Below are 15,019 nucleotides of genomic sequence, written 5' to 3' on the forward strand. Positions count from 1 at the left end.
ACTATTAATTCCCTCGCCATTTAAAAGATCTTTATTTTGCCGCACCATACAATCACGCCTACCTTAAAGAGTAGGAGAGAGAAAATAGTTTCAGTCGCAACATCGGCAGAGTGGAAGAAATATATAATATAAAAGTGAATATTTTCCAGGATGGATTTTGAAGACTAAGCAAAACGAAGCTTTCGTCAAAGTTACGCTAAAGACTAGATATGGCTGGTGTTGGCCGAAAGTTGAAGACAAGCTATTGTATGCATATGAAGACATATTTAAAAAAAAATCAATTCACCTAAATCTGATTTGATTCCAAGTTGGGGGCATATCTGATAGAAGAAATTGAGAATTATCGCGTTAACAAAAGGTAAGAAATGTCTTGAAATTTTAAATGGATATATTTGAATAAATACTAAACAAAAACCATATTCTACCTATTATAAATCTGTTACTTCTGTTTAACCTATATTTTAAAAGAATACGTGATGTTATTCTTACTAATAAATTATTTCATTTTAATGTCAGCTTTTGGTACATTACTATGTCAGGCATTGGATCATTGGTATTTTCTGCGTGTCAGCAACTGGTACAAGTAGGTTATGTTCCATATAAATTTCGGTAACTCATATATGTTTATCTGAAGGTCTTATATCAATTGAAAACCATTCCTTAAACTTAAACCTTTCAGTTACTAAAGGCATAATTTTCCTATGTTGTTTTATTTACAAATCAAAGCATTACATTTAGAAATGCATCCTTAAAGTGTCAGCTATTGGTGCACTTACCTTATATATATATATATATATATATATATATATATATATATATATATATATATATATATATATATATATAGCAAAATAGACATAAATATATAGCAAAAGACTGTAAAATATGTAATATTGTTGAAATATTTGATAGCATGTATTTCAGTTTTGGAGCACCAGAAATTTATAGAATTACAAGCTCATTTGCCCAGCGCTACCCGCACATTTCGTCGACAGCGTCACAAACTGTCGTATCTCAGTTTTCTAAACTTTTCAGGAGAGCGATTTTTAGGTTTTCACACAACTTTGAACAGCCATAACTCAAAATCTATTTTACCGAAAGGAGTGAAAATTTACCAAGTTATAACTTAAATCATAAGAAATCAGTATAGAAAGTTTTATGGAATTTGCCTGTAAAAGCTTGTGGAAAATTTGGCGGGAAAAAGATACGACAGTTTGTGACGATGGTAATCCTCTCTTGTATGAAAGATACGACGCATATTTTTTTATACTGAGAACTACATTAATAGATGAACAATCGGAATATATCGCACTTTTATTGAAAAACTTCGTGTTTATTACACAAAATAATTTAACAAATGCTTCCTGAGATTCTTGAGAGTAAAACGAAATTCCTGAGAACACACAAGAAACACAATATTAAGAGCATACTAACCATAACATAAAATAATGCTATCAAGTTGTCATTGCCAGAATATAAAATCTTGCAAAGTAATTTTCAAATTGCATGCTTTGATATTGCACTTGAGAAGGATGGCTAATGTGGTAAGTTTCTGTAAAACTGAACATGTTCAGGGTTTCGAATGATTGACGTTGGGCCCGAACACAATGATAACGAGTCCTCGTAGGCGTGGGAGATCCGGGTTCGATTCCCGGCGGGAGCTCATATGGTTCGGATTCCACGTTAATCAGTAGGTCCACGTCTCATATAGCCTCGCTGCTGAAAGGGACGTTAAAAATCAATCAATCAAAACGAGTCCTCGTACTTCTCTGGAGCGATAATTTTTGACAAGTCTGCAAAGTAAGAACTTCTATCTGGTGGATTCGATCTGCGTTCTTTTAAGGGAAATAGTAATGTAAGTGTCCTCAAAATGACTTGTCTTAAACTGAATGCAGTTTGGATAGTCTTTGTTCACTTTCACTTTGCGCATTTCCGTCCAATTATTAGATCTCCATTTTGTCACGTCTAACTGACAGAATACAAAGACATTGGGATCTTGTCTCATACATCGCTTCTGTCAACACAATGAACGGTATATGGGTTCTTTTTCCTTGCCAGTTTAACAATCGGTTCAAGTTGCGAAGGTACAAAATTACTGCCACAGTGCTTAATAGATGTGCTTATAGCACTGTGGACTGAATCTTCCTCATTTTGTCCATGCCTAGATTCAAAGAATCGGAGAGAAATTTCTCTGATATTCTTACGTGTTTACACCGCATACCCCATCATAGCAACCAATCTGAACTCCTAGTAGGTCCATCCTGTATTTCTCTAACTCATTCGTTACGGATTTTAACGCACCTCCCAATAAAGAATTCTAATATTTCATGTTCCAAATCTCATGTCCATTTTCGTTTGCTGATGTCGTGCCAAGTTATCAGTCTTGGTCCGAGGCTTCTGTGATTGTTTCTGAAAAAGTGTCCCTTTTTTTCTATTACAGGATGAGTTTGTTAGGCTCACCCAAACCCCCAAGTTGGAGGGCCACTATTTGTCTGCCCGCAACTGCTTATTCAGTATCTTCGCAGCTAACCTCTATATCTAAAGGCCTTCTCGATCCGCAACCTGGGGCCGCGGTGGCTCAGTGGTAGAGGGTTCACCTCTGATTCATGGGGTCGCGAGTTCCAACCCTGCTCCTGCCAAGTGAACGTTGTGGTGGACAAACAGCGTGTGCGTGGGTTTCCTCGGGGTTCTCCCGTTTCCTCCCACTTTCTTCATTCTATCATTTCATTCATATCTCATAATCACCGTCTCCTTTAGCCTAACCGGCATAACCGTGGGACGTGAAAGTCAAAAATGTCATGTCATGTCGATCCGCAACCTGCCGATCCCATGCCGTGTAAATATATATGTATGCAGCCCCGCATTGATCAAGTATAACGTACTAACTTATAAGTTTATTTGCTTCGGCTGTTCCGAGCTTAAGATATAAGTAAAAATACATTAGGAACAAATGATAAAGAAACTAAGTCTACCTGATGGATAACAATAAGAAATGATATAAAAAGCAATGAGTTTATCAGTACGGGACTATGTATACCTACTTTTGGGCCACTTTGTATATATAAACAAATTGCTTTTAATATAGGCGTGTCTGTCCAGTTGCGAAAGATCTGTTGCTCACAAACTGTCGTAACTCAAGATACGACTGTTTGTGAAAATGGTTTATATGCTTCGTCTTAAGATACGACACAGTGACGTCATCACCACCGTCAAAACAACGCACATTACAGATGTGTCGTTTTGGGAAATGGTAGAAGTCAGTGTATGCAACTACATAGTAAAATATCTCAATTTTCGATTTTTTTGAGATACGACACTTTGTGACGCTGTCGTTATCCCAATCTTCTATTAAAGAATTTGTGTTGATTTGGACTCATTTTAATCAATGAACTATGGATTCGACACTTCGGTAGTATCGATCGTTTTCGATTATTTTTACGTCATCTTTTGCCGTATATTGTATGTAACAAGTTTGGTTAAAAGCACTCCAGATGTCCTAAGTTAGAACATAACCACATACACAAACCCCCCATATACATACATACATACATAAATCATATATATATATATATATATATATATATATATATATATATATATATATATATATATATATATATATAAAATACAGTATATATAAGGGCTTATCCAAGAGGGGACTCTAGGGTCTATAGCTCCCCTTGACTCTCAGGTATACACTGGATAAAATGGACTTCAAACCTGTTTTACACCGGATAAAGCGGCAAACTATGGTTTAGCCCCTCCCTTGTGTAACAAAAATCTAAATCTAAAAACAAAGTTAAAAAATAAATGTATATATTTTATGAAAAAAAAATTACTCTAATGTTAAAGAAAAAAGACTCTAAAATTGCAAATATCATTTTTATTTTAACAAAAGAGACACTGACCAAAGCTTAAAACCCACTTTATTTTAAATTATAATTTGTAACTGTTTCGGATATCTAGCATATCCTTCTTCAGACACTATCGAAGACATTTTTGAGGTTTACATTAAATCTCAAAACAAAAACTCCCAATAATCGTAACTCGAAGAATGGGTAGACGACGGAAAACTAGACTAAAATCCTGTTTAATATAAGTTATATTTTTTACTCACAAAACGCTATTACTTTTAGTGGCCCAAGCTTTTAGTTTTGGTTTCCTACGATAAAGTTAAACCTCAAAATTAATGGCTATCTCTTTTTATATATAATCATTAAATTAATTTCTGTAATTACCTGTAAATAAAACATTGCATTTTGGCAAAGGGGAAAATAAAAACACTTGTCTTTTATTTTCAATACCGTCCAATAACTTATTGATTTAATAACAAATAATAACACTCATCCTCTCAATAAAATCTAACCTCTATATTACCGCATTATTTAAACACTTGATCATATCCTGGATCCGCCACGTTTATATATATATATATATATATATATATATATATATATATATATATATATATATATATATATATATGTAAAACACACACACATCCATATAGGAAAAGCCCCATTGCTTGCAATGTCTTTCTACCCTTCGCGGCAATTCGCCGCCGCAGCGCGCGGCAGTTCGCCGCCAAATGGGAAAGAGCTGTAAGGTAGAGACTGACGAGCTGTCAGCACATGAAACTAGAACAAATATACGATTTGTCTACAAGGAAAAATCACTGTCTACTTTGAATATAATGTTAATTATATTGGCGCTTTCAGATTTCTTACACCCACACTTTAAAATGTGAGTGCATAATTACAGTGGCTACAAAACAAAAAAAAAAAAAAAATCAAAAAAAAGACACTAGGCTTGTAGCCATATGCTTGCTGAGAATTTTCAGTCTGAACCTATTTCTGATCCGTTAAGCTTTAAACACTAATTCTGTAGTCCTACACATAAATGCAATGTAATGGGTAATACTAACTAACTAACTAACTCTATGGCCTATGGAACCCGGAGGTTCAATGCCGCGTTCACAAAAGCTCTCCACTGACTTCTATCCTTAGCTAACTGCATCCAGTTTCTACTTTGTATTCCAATCTCTGCGAGATCCATCTTAATATTATCCTCCCATCTGCGCCTAGGTCTTCCCAATGGTCGTTTTTCGATTGGTCTTCCAGTCAAAACTTTGAAAGCGTTTCTACTTTCTTCCATTCTAGCTACATGACCCGCCCACCTAAGCCTCCCAGACTTGACGACCCTAACAATGTTGGGTAAACCATATAAATTATGTAGTTTCTCGTTATGAAGTTTCCGCCATTCCCGTTCCTCTTGGGTCCGAATATTAGTCTCAGGATCTTGTTGTCAAATACTTTCAGCCTATGTTCTTCCCTCAGAGTAAGTGACCATGTTTCGCAGCCATACAAAACAACAGGCATGATTATCGTTTTATATATTTTAAGCTTCAAATTCCTCGACAGAATTCGCGACGACAAGAGATTTCGAACCGAATAGTAACACGAATTCCCTGCTTTTAGTCGACATTTAACTTCTCCGTGAATATAATTTTCCTCTGTTAATATTGATCCTAGATATTTGAAACTATCCACTTTATCAAAAGTATTCTTTAATATTTTAACGCATCCATAATCTGCTGTATTCCGGTCCCGACGCACTTCCATGTATTTAGTTTTCTCTGCATTTACTTCTAAACCCATGTCCCTGCAAGCGTTTAATAAGATCTCTGCATTTCTTTCTATTGTTGTTCTATCATCACCTATTAAATTTACATAATCAGCACACGTCATAACCTGGTGAATACCGTTCAACTGTAGGTCCTGGTTGGTATCTTTGATTTTCCTTATAGCGTATTCCAGCACAAAGTTAAATAATAATGGTGACAACGCATCTCCTTGTTTCAGGCCATTTTCGATGTGAAAGCTCGTGGACAAAAATTTTCCTACCCGGACTTTACTTTGGGATTCATTTAAACATATCTTAATTAATCTAATTAGGTTTCTCGGTATTCCAAGTTCTGTAAGAACGTTGTATAATGTTTCTCTCCTAACCGAGTCGTAAACCTTTCTAAAATCAATAAATAGTTGATATACCGGGGTATTGTATTCCCACTTTTTTTCGAGTATTTGGCGAATGGTAAATATTTGGTCGATAGTTGATCGATTTCATCTAAATCCGCACTGATAATCTCCAACACTGATGGTACTAAATAAAAATTTTCCAGAATTATTTAATATCCGATGATAAACAAGTTAGTATTTTGACACTTAATGTAACCTCCAAATGTATAGATAAATACACAAAATCTACGGTATGAAAGGAAACCTTTCACTTTCAACGCTTGTCATATTTTATCATATTATTTACAAAATGGCTTGCTTTTCCTATCTTTTCGTAGTTTCATTCATTGGAAATCTTTTTTACATATAGGGCCTACAAGTATTCCTTTTAATCTAATGTTTGCAATCCAGAAGTTAATACGTCACTGTTTTCGCTTTGTACTTAGGTTCTTAGGCCAAGTTGTTTAGAAAATAAAACTGCGATCACCATTGCAACGAGAAGGATGTGACGTCACACTATTTCAGTCCAAGGCCAACCAGAAATAACGAAAGCCTCGATTTCAATCTATTGCTTCAAAGTAACAACTAGGATATGAAAGAGCCTTGCTACCCATTAACCTTTCTAAGAACTAATTTAAAATATTTTACATCATTAGAATACTTCTATTTCTCGTCATAAGGTGCCAGTCTAAGAGCTGTCACTTTGAGATGAAAGATGAATATGGTTCCACACGAAATTTGAAGTTTCGTAGTAACATATTTACAATACAGTTAATATCCTTGCGCTAGAATTCTTTGGCAGATTTTGAAATGCTGCGTATAGTAACTGAAAAGATTTTGAGTATTGTATGCATGTCACGTTATGAGAGTAGCTACAACCACAATCAGAGCCGGTTCCACCGTATGTGTATCGCGTGCATTTGCACATGGCGGAGGCAAACAAAAACTAGCATCGTTACACACGAAAACAATCCGTAAAATAAAGATTTCTTCTTAGCACCTGATTGACGCCATGACGATGTTAGTTAAATTTACTAATCTTACCTATCTACACGTATTTCCATATTACACTCATAAATCATGTTTACGTTGCATTTGTTTATGGTCATGTGGATGGTGCTAAGATCATATATCATGACACGATAAAGCAGAGTAACTGCATATGAAATTTCGTTGTCGACATGATCACCCTTTGCTCAAGTTTAAAAAATCCTCTTTATTGATTTGTTTATGGGCAAAGGCAATACTTACTAGTTAAAAATTAAACATTACCTAAGGAAGTTCTAGCATAGAAAATGAGCAGACTTAAAAAGTAAGGTTTTATTCAGAGGTAAACATGTCAAAAATAGAGATGCATGAGTCTCAATTCTGCTTATTGTCTTCTAGCTATATCGCATTTAATTTTCACCCTCGAAATAAAAGGAACACGAAAGAGTACAACAACTGGAAAAATACTTAAAGTCAGTGATGCTTTCAGAAAATTTTATCCGAGGAGAACTTTGAATAAATACGGCGGGGGATGGGGGTAAAAGTGGTACAGCGAATATACTGTAGATCAGGTTGCCTCAGGGGGACTTCGCAGCTCTAGGGATCTACGCCGAGCCACTACCTGAAATGTTCATTGTTTAAATTCGTTGCTAATGCATATTATTTCTAAAGAGGGTGGTTGCTATTGCACGGGTTAGCGAATTGTTTAGGGCCGTCCCGGACTATACACTTATGATTATTTATAAGAAAAGTCTAGATTGCCATGCTCTAGCCTAGAATATCGCACCAGCTTGCCGCAACCAACACGAAAACTACGATCTTACAGACTTTTCACCATTAATAGCCCATCTAGAAAAAATTCGTACCCATTATATTTGTTCACGTGTTAGGTCCAGTGTAACCACCGCTAGTACTTTCGTACTAGATCTAATATCTTTTATAATATTTCAGTGTTCTAGTACGTTCACTAACAAATCTAGTACCCTTCGTCTCCTCTTCTTTTCTCGTAAATACATTTACGAGAGAAAAAGGATTCTCATGAAAATTTGGCATTGTACTGTTCATGGTAACTTTTTCTTCTTTTCTTTAAACAATGATATTTACAAGAGCGAAAATGGGACTTAGGTGCCGTCCGGTCGCCTCCTCCAACTAATAAATGACTACAGTAAACAATATTACATATTTGGTGATCCGTTTAAACAGTAGGCTGTTAAGTCATTGAAACTCAATTTTCTCAATAAGCCCATTTTATATTTCTTGTTTTCTCCCGACATCCTCTATTTTTGTCATATTTGTGTTACTTTAATATTTTTACAGTGAGTTCTAATACGACAATTAAACAGGGATTCTGCCAGGAGTTTTAGTTTGGGGCTGTAAACTCAAACTTGGGAGGCTGTAAGTGGTTTGCACAGTTTGTATCGAATTGTTACTGTAAGAAATTTAAAGTTGGGGGTTCTTTCAAGAATGTGGTTGTCACTCCCTCATGCACAGGGGAGAGGGAGCTGCCAGAAACTTTCTAATAAGATAGGTGGATCACCACCCGGAAGTCAGTACATATTTTAGCTCGTTCCCTTAACTACTGCGCAATGAAACGTTACATATTATAAATATTGTACTATAAAATAGAGTTATGTTTCAGCTACAACACAAGATACTGATTCATATGGTTGTGTATTGTGATACCGAAAAAGGTAACAAATAAAAGAAAATAATTGATTCGTTTTACAGTGAGCACACAAGATGGCACTTGCTGCTAGATCTTACTAGAATTGCTCAGTTTTATTAAATATTAATTTGTACATGTAAAGTACTTTAAAATAACGATCTCATTATGAAACAGATATATTGTTTGACCGTTTTTTGTGTCATGTTTCGTATTTTATTTGAATATTAATCTATATTTAAGGAAATAGATTTTGAGAAGGAACTTACGTAGAACGCTATAATGTGTCGTTGCCAAATTTGTACATTTACTTTGTAGTAACAATAAGAACATTGTTGCATTCTAGCGTTGCAGTTCGAGAAGTGGAACGTAGCCGAGGGATCGTAAACTAATTTCTCCAGTACGTATCCAAGCATAATCCCACGATTACTTCCTTTATTATCTGGCATCAGTAAACACTCGACACCATCTGGCAACACCGCACTATTCAAGCAGTGTTCAGCATTTCACCGAGAACACCTAGTGACCCACCTTAATATCATAAAATGTCATAAATAGGGTGAAACGGGATCAGATAAAATTTTAGTACATTTTCCCCAGACCTAGTACTTTTTCTGCTTAGGTTAGTATGAAATATTTTTACTGGGTAGTCACACTGGTTAGGTCAGTATTCAACACCATTCCAGTTTACTCGATATCCTTCGCTACGGCCGTGATACCGATGCATCACCACTGTACGTCGATTCTCCTCTTCTGCACTTTATGATATTGTTTCATTTACAGTTAGACCATGACATACTAGACCCCGAAATCTTTCATATTTACCGACCAAAGCACCACACGAACTTTCATTTAATATTTGCCCATCATATGCATGGTAACTACCTACTAACAAGAGCCTCCTTTATCTCCAACAGTTTCTGAATCGCCCCAGGAACAGAAGACAACTTCATTCATCAGAACTACCAAAACCTTATTTCGCATCCAGAACACAGCGTTTTATTTACTTTAATCACCTGGATTTGTTGATTTTCCACTTCTGATGACCGCAGCTTTACCTTTATATCAAATTAAATTTTTACATTGCCTGTACCTAACCATTATGATGATACTAAGTATATATTCCTGTACAAATGTTAATGCAATCTCATGCACTCCTCTAACGATATACTTTCCGCCAATTGTGTTGTCCTTATTTGAATCATCTCGTTGAGTGTATGACTAGTACAATGAGCGAAAAATAAATAAATAAACAACCTCTTACTACGGATGTACTTGAATCGGGACCCACAAAGTGAGGGTGATATATATTTTTTTCTTGAAAGCTTGGGTCAAGGTAAGATCAAAGGTCTCAAGCGTTCCGCTTGAGAGCAGCACGTTACTTATTTTTATTAAAATTCTTTAAGCGTCTCCAGAAAGTCCGTTGCAATCCCGAAAAATCTGAAACGATGAGACAGATATGAAAACAGAAAAACATGTCTTTCATCATTTCAAAAGTATAACGTATCAAAGTAAAATACATTGTCCCAGGGTCCCCCGCAGGGTCCCATACGGGGTCCAACTCAAAATTTTTAAATGGAAAGGAGGATCAACTTGCATATCATATGAAAGTTGGTGTTAAACAAAGAAGATAAATCAAGTTGCGACTCTCTACGATAAGCCTGTGCAAAATAGCGGTAGGTCAAAATATCAACACAATCTTCATTGCAAAGTCTATGGCCACTCGTATGAATCTGAAACGGTAGGATAGGTGTAAAAACAAAAACACGGATATGTCATTATTTCAAAAGTATAATGATTCAAAGTAAAAAGAAAATATTCCAGGGTCCCTCGCAGCATCCCAGACGGGGTCCAACTAAAAATATTGAAATGGAAAGGAGTTTAAGTTTAGTATCGCATGAAAGCTTATGTTAAGTGAAAGAAGAGGAAACAAGTGTCGATTCTTGATGATAAGCTTGTGCAAAATGGCGGTGATTAAAATGTCAACACAAGCGTCATTGAAAAGTCTATGGCCACTCCTATTAATCTGAAATGGTGAGACAGATGTAAAAACAAAACAAACAAACAAAAAACTAGAATATATCAAAGGAAAAAAGAAATGTTCCACTTTCAACTGCAGGATCCCAGACGAGGTACAACTCTAAAGTTTCAAATGCCAAGGGGAGTAAATAAGCACGTAATGTGAAAGATCGTGTTAAATTATACAGAATTGAACACTGGACAAGTCTCGACTATCGATAAGCATTGCGAAATGACAGCGAGTTATTTCCTTTGATACATTCTAGTTTTTGCTTGTTTCTTTGTTTGTTTTTACACCTGTCTCACCGTTTCAGATTAATAGGAGTGGCCATAGACTTTGATAATTCGACCCACTGCCATTTCACACAGGCTTATCATCAAGTGTCAATATTTGTTTCCTCTTCTTTTACTTAACATACGTAAGGTTTCATACGATACTCAACTTGAACCCCTTTCCATTTCAATATTTTGAATTGGACTCCGTCTGGGATCCTACGGGGGACCCTGGGACAATTTATTTTACTTTGATACTTTGTATTTAAATACTTTTGAAATGATGAAAGACATGTTTCTCTGTTTTCATATCTGTCTCACTGTTTCAGATTTTTCGGGATTGCAACGGAATTTCTGGACACGCTTAAAGATTTAAATAAAAACTAGCATATACTCGTATTATCCGCTTCGCTGGGTTGAGATGAAAATTTAAATGCACAACTACGTTTCTCATGTGTTTAGTACCCGTCAAATATGCTGTTTTCGTTTTTAATGGCATAGATTTAAACGGCATCGGAAAGATCATTGATCATATCGGCGACCCCGAAAACCATGAATTCGACACTAATATTGGTCATTTTCGATCATTTTATTATCTCCCCGTCTCCCAAGTTGCGGGGCTGAATTTGGTTTTAAACGGGATCGGAAGTGTCACTCTTCATCTCAGTGACCCCAAAAACTACGTATCAGACACTAATATCGGCCATTTTTGATCATTATTATATATCTCTCCCTCCTCCTCTTCCATGTTGCGGAGCACGGCATCGCAAGTGTCACCGGTCATCGGTCATCTCAGCGACCCCAAGAATTATAGATTTAACACTAATATCGGTCATTTTCGATCATATATATATATATATATATATATATATATATATATATATATATATATATATATATATATATATATATATATATATATATATATATCCCTCCCCATGTTCCGGGCCATGGCATCAGAAGTGTCACCGTTCATCTCAGATACCCCAAAATATGTGAATTCAGCACTAATATCGGTCATTTTCGATCATTTTAAAATATCTCTTCCTCCCCCAAGTTGCGGGGTTGAATTTGAATTTAAACGGGACCGAAAGTATCACTGTTCATCTAAGGGACCCTGAAAACTATACATTCGACACTGATAGCGGCCAATTTCGATCATTATATATATATATATATATATATACAGATGGTGATCAGAAAAATGGAAACACCTGAACGAAATTGCAACTTACCAGATTAATATGGTGTCGGGCCACCTTTCGCCTTCAGAACAGCCTTGTTGATGCGACGTTTGATGGAGGGATAGAGGTCGTGAATGGTAGCAAGTGGAATTTTACACCATTCCTCGTGCAGGGCATCGGCCAGTTCTGTGAGAGAGGATGGAGGTGGAAATCGTAGCCGGAGTCGTGTTTCCAAGACGGACCACAAATGTTCAATTATGTTGAGATCTGGGGATTGGGCGGGCCAAGGGAGGTGTTGAACTTCATCCCGATGTTCCTCAAACCACGCTGCAACAACGCCAGCTGTGTCAATGGGTGCATTATCATCCTGGAAGATGGCGTCATTGTCCGAGATCAACATCCGGACCATAGGATGCAAGTGGTCTCCTAAAATTGCGACATAATCGTTGGCAGCGATTCGTCCGCTAAGTGTGGCCACAAGACCCAATGAAAACCATGATATGGCGACCCACAGCGTCACCGAGCCGCCGCCATGTTTCACAGTTGGGCGGAGACACTGCAGATCATAAGCTTCTTTGGGCGTTCTCCACATATAAACACGGTCCGTGGTTGGGAATAGGGTGAAGGATGACTCATCCGACCATATCACACGTTTCCAGTCCTCAACGGTCCAAGTTGCATGGTCGCGGCACCATTTGCGGCGTGCGAAAGCGTTATGTCCCTGATGAGTGGTTTGGTCCGTGCAACACGACCCCGTAAGTTCATGTCATGTAATTCGCGGTGGACTGTGATTGTCGAAACAGGGTGAGGGAGGTGGTGATTGAGTTCCTCCGTCACTTGCTCCGCAGTGGCACGACGGTTCTGCGTGACAATGCGCTTTAATACACGGCGTGACCTGTCATTCATGATTTTCTTCCGCCCACTGTTCCGCTTCCCCGATGTGGTTTTCCCGTGTGTTGTGTAGGCCGTCATCACCTTCGACACTGTCCCACGCGACACACTTAACACAGTAGCCACTGCCGTCACACTTATTCCACATAACCGCGCACCAACAATTTGCCCTCTTTGAAAATCTGAGAGGTCTCCCATTTTACACTACATCCGTCTGCTGCAACCGCTGGACACTGCTGTTCCACTGCGCCTGACGTAGTATGGATACCGACCTAACAAACCACCACCAGCGGTCCGGCGCTGCGGGCGCCACGACACCACTGGCAACCCATACATCTGACGTGTTGCCAACTACAGGTGTTTCCATTTTTCTGATCACCATCTGTATATATATATATATATATATATATATATATATATATATATATATATATATATATAGAGAGAGAGAGAGAGAGAGAGAGAGAGAGAGAGAGGAGAAGGTCTAAATAGGGGTTACCATTTTTATTTTTCGAATATCAATAAAATGTTCTCAGGAATGTACGAAATAACAACTCCAAATATGTTGAGAAACGTTAACTTTGTAACAGAGTTACAAATATAGCTGAAAATTCCAGGACTAACAACAATAAACAGTTTTCTGTGAGAGGCCATAATGTTAAGTTTTGAAAGTATTGTCTAAATATGGGCTACCTTCGAAATTTGCCACAAAGAACTAAGAAATATGCTTGAAGGTACAAAATAAGGTGAAAGAATAATGTAGAAGTGATGACTGTCTATTTACAAAAGTCACAGATGTAGTCTTCCTTTTCCGCACCAGCACATTCGTTATGTGCCCACATTGAACACATTATACATCTAACCCATAGCTCCCCTTGTGTATCTTCAGAGAATTTCCTATCGCAGAATATACAATTTGCGTCTTCGTCATCGGGCTTTTCGTGTCCAACAGGCATATCTAAGTTAGTATATTCATCATCACAAAGATCTAAATCTGAAATCACCGTCCTACATTCTTCTGAATCTGATTCTTGTCTTGCTAATTCCAGAGATCCTTGTCTTCTTTTCTGTCCAGATGTATTCCTTTTTACATTTGCAGATTTGTGGTCAACGGTAGTCAACGATAATGACTTGTTGCATTTACGGGACGTTGATAAGGAAGTAAGAACTGTTTCTTTGTGAGGAGTACCCGTTATAACAGTAGCACGTGCTGGTTTTCTACCTCAATTGCTGAGCCTTTTTTAATTATAGGAACTGTCGAAATATGAAATGGACTTACTAGATTTGAAGTACCAGATACTGTGTTGTGAGTATCTTGAGATCTAATTGAGGGAAACTCTTCAAACGATTATGTAGAAGGGACAGGATCTTGGGTCGCAGTAGGTTTAAAGGTTGAGTTGCATGTTTTTTGTGCTTCAATTTCAGAAGTTGTGGAATCTGCATCACTGAAAATATTTGGATTCAGTGGGAAAATTCCTGTGGACTTAAAACCATTTACAGCTATTTTCCCAGTTTGCACTTTAAGGTATGCTCTTCCAAATATCTCCATGATGGCATAAGGTGTAACTGGTCAGTAGTAGAAAATGGATCGATCTGGAACAGTATTGGCCAACCTAGGACAACTCACAAGCCCCTGGGAAATTGAGCACCGTACACCGTGAGCCCACGGTCTTTTACGACCTCCATTTTAGGGGTGAATTTATTCCCTTTTATGAGCACCTTTTAGGGGGTGTATTCGTTCTCTTTTATGAGCACATTTTTAGGGGTGAACTCGTTCCCTTTTATGAGCATATTTTTCAACCCCTATTTTAACATATGAGATAACACATAAGATTACGAACACATAGCAAAGCAGATAACACACAAGACTACGTAACACACAGCAGAGCAGATAACACATAAGAGTACGTAACATAACAAGGGTGTACTCGTTCTCTTTTATGAGCATATTTTTCAACCCTTACGAACACATAGAAGAGCACATA

Source organism: Thermobia domestica, chromosome 16 (genome assembly GCF_964235325.1).
Source record: "Thermobia domestica chromosome 16, izTheDome1.hap1.1, whole genome shotgun sequence".
In the NCBI taxonomy this organism is placed as follows: Eukaryota; Metazoa; Arthropoda; class Insecta; order Zygentoma; family Lepismatidae; genus Thermobia; species Thermobia domestica.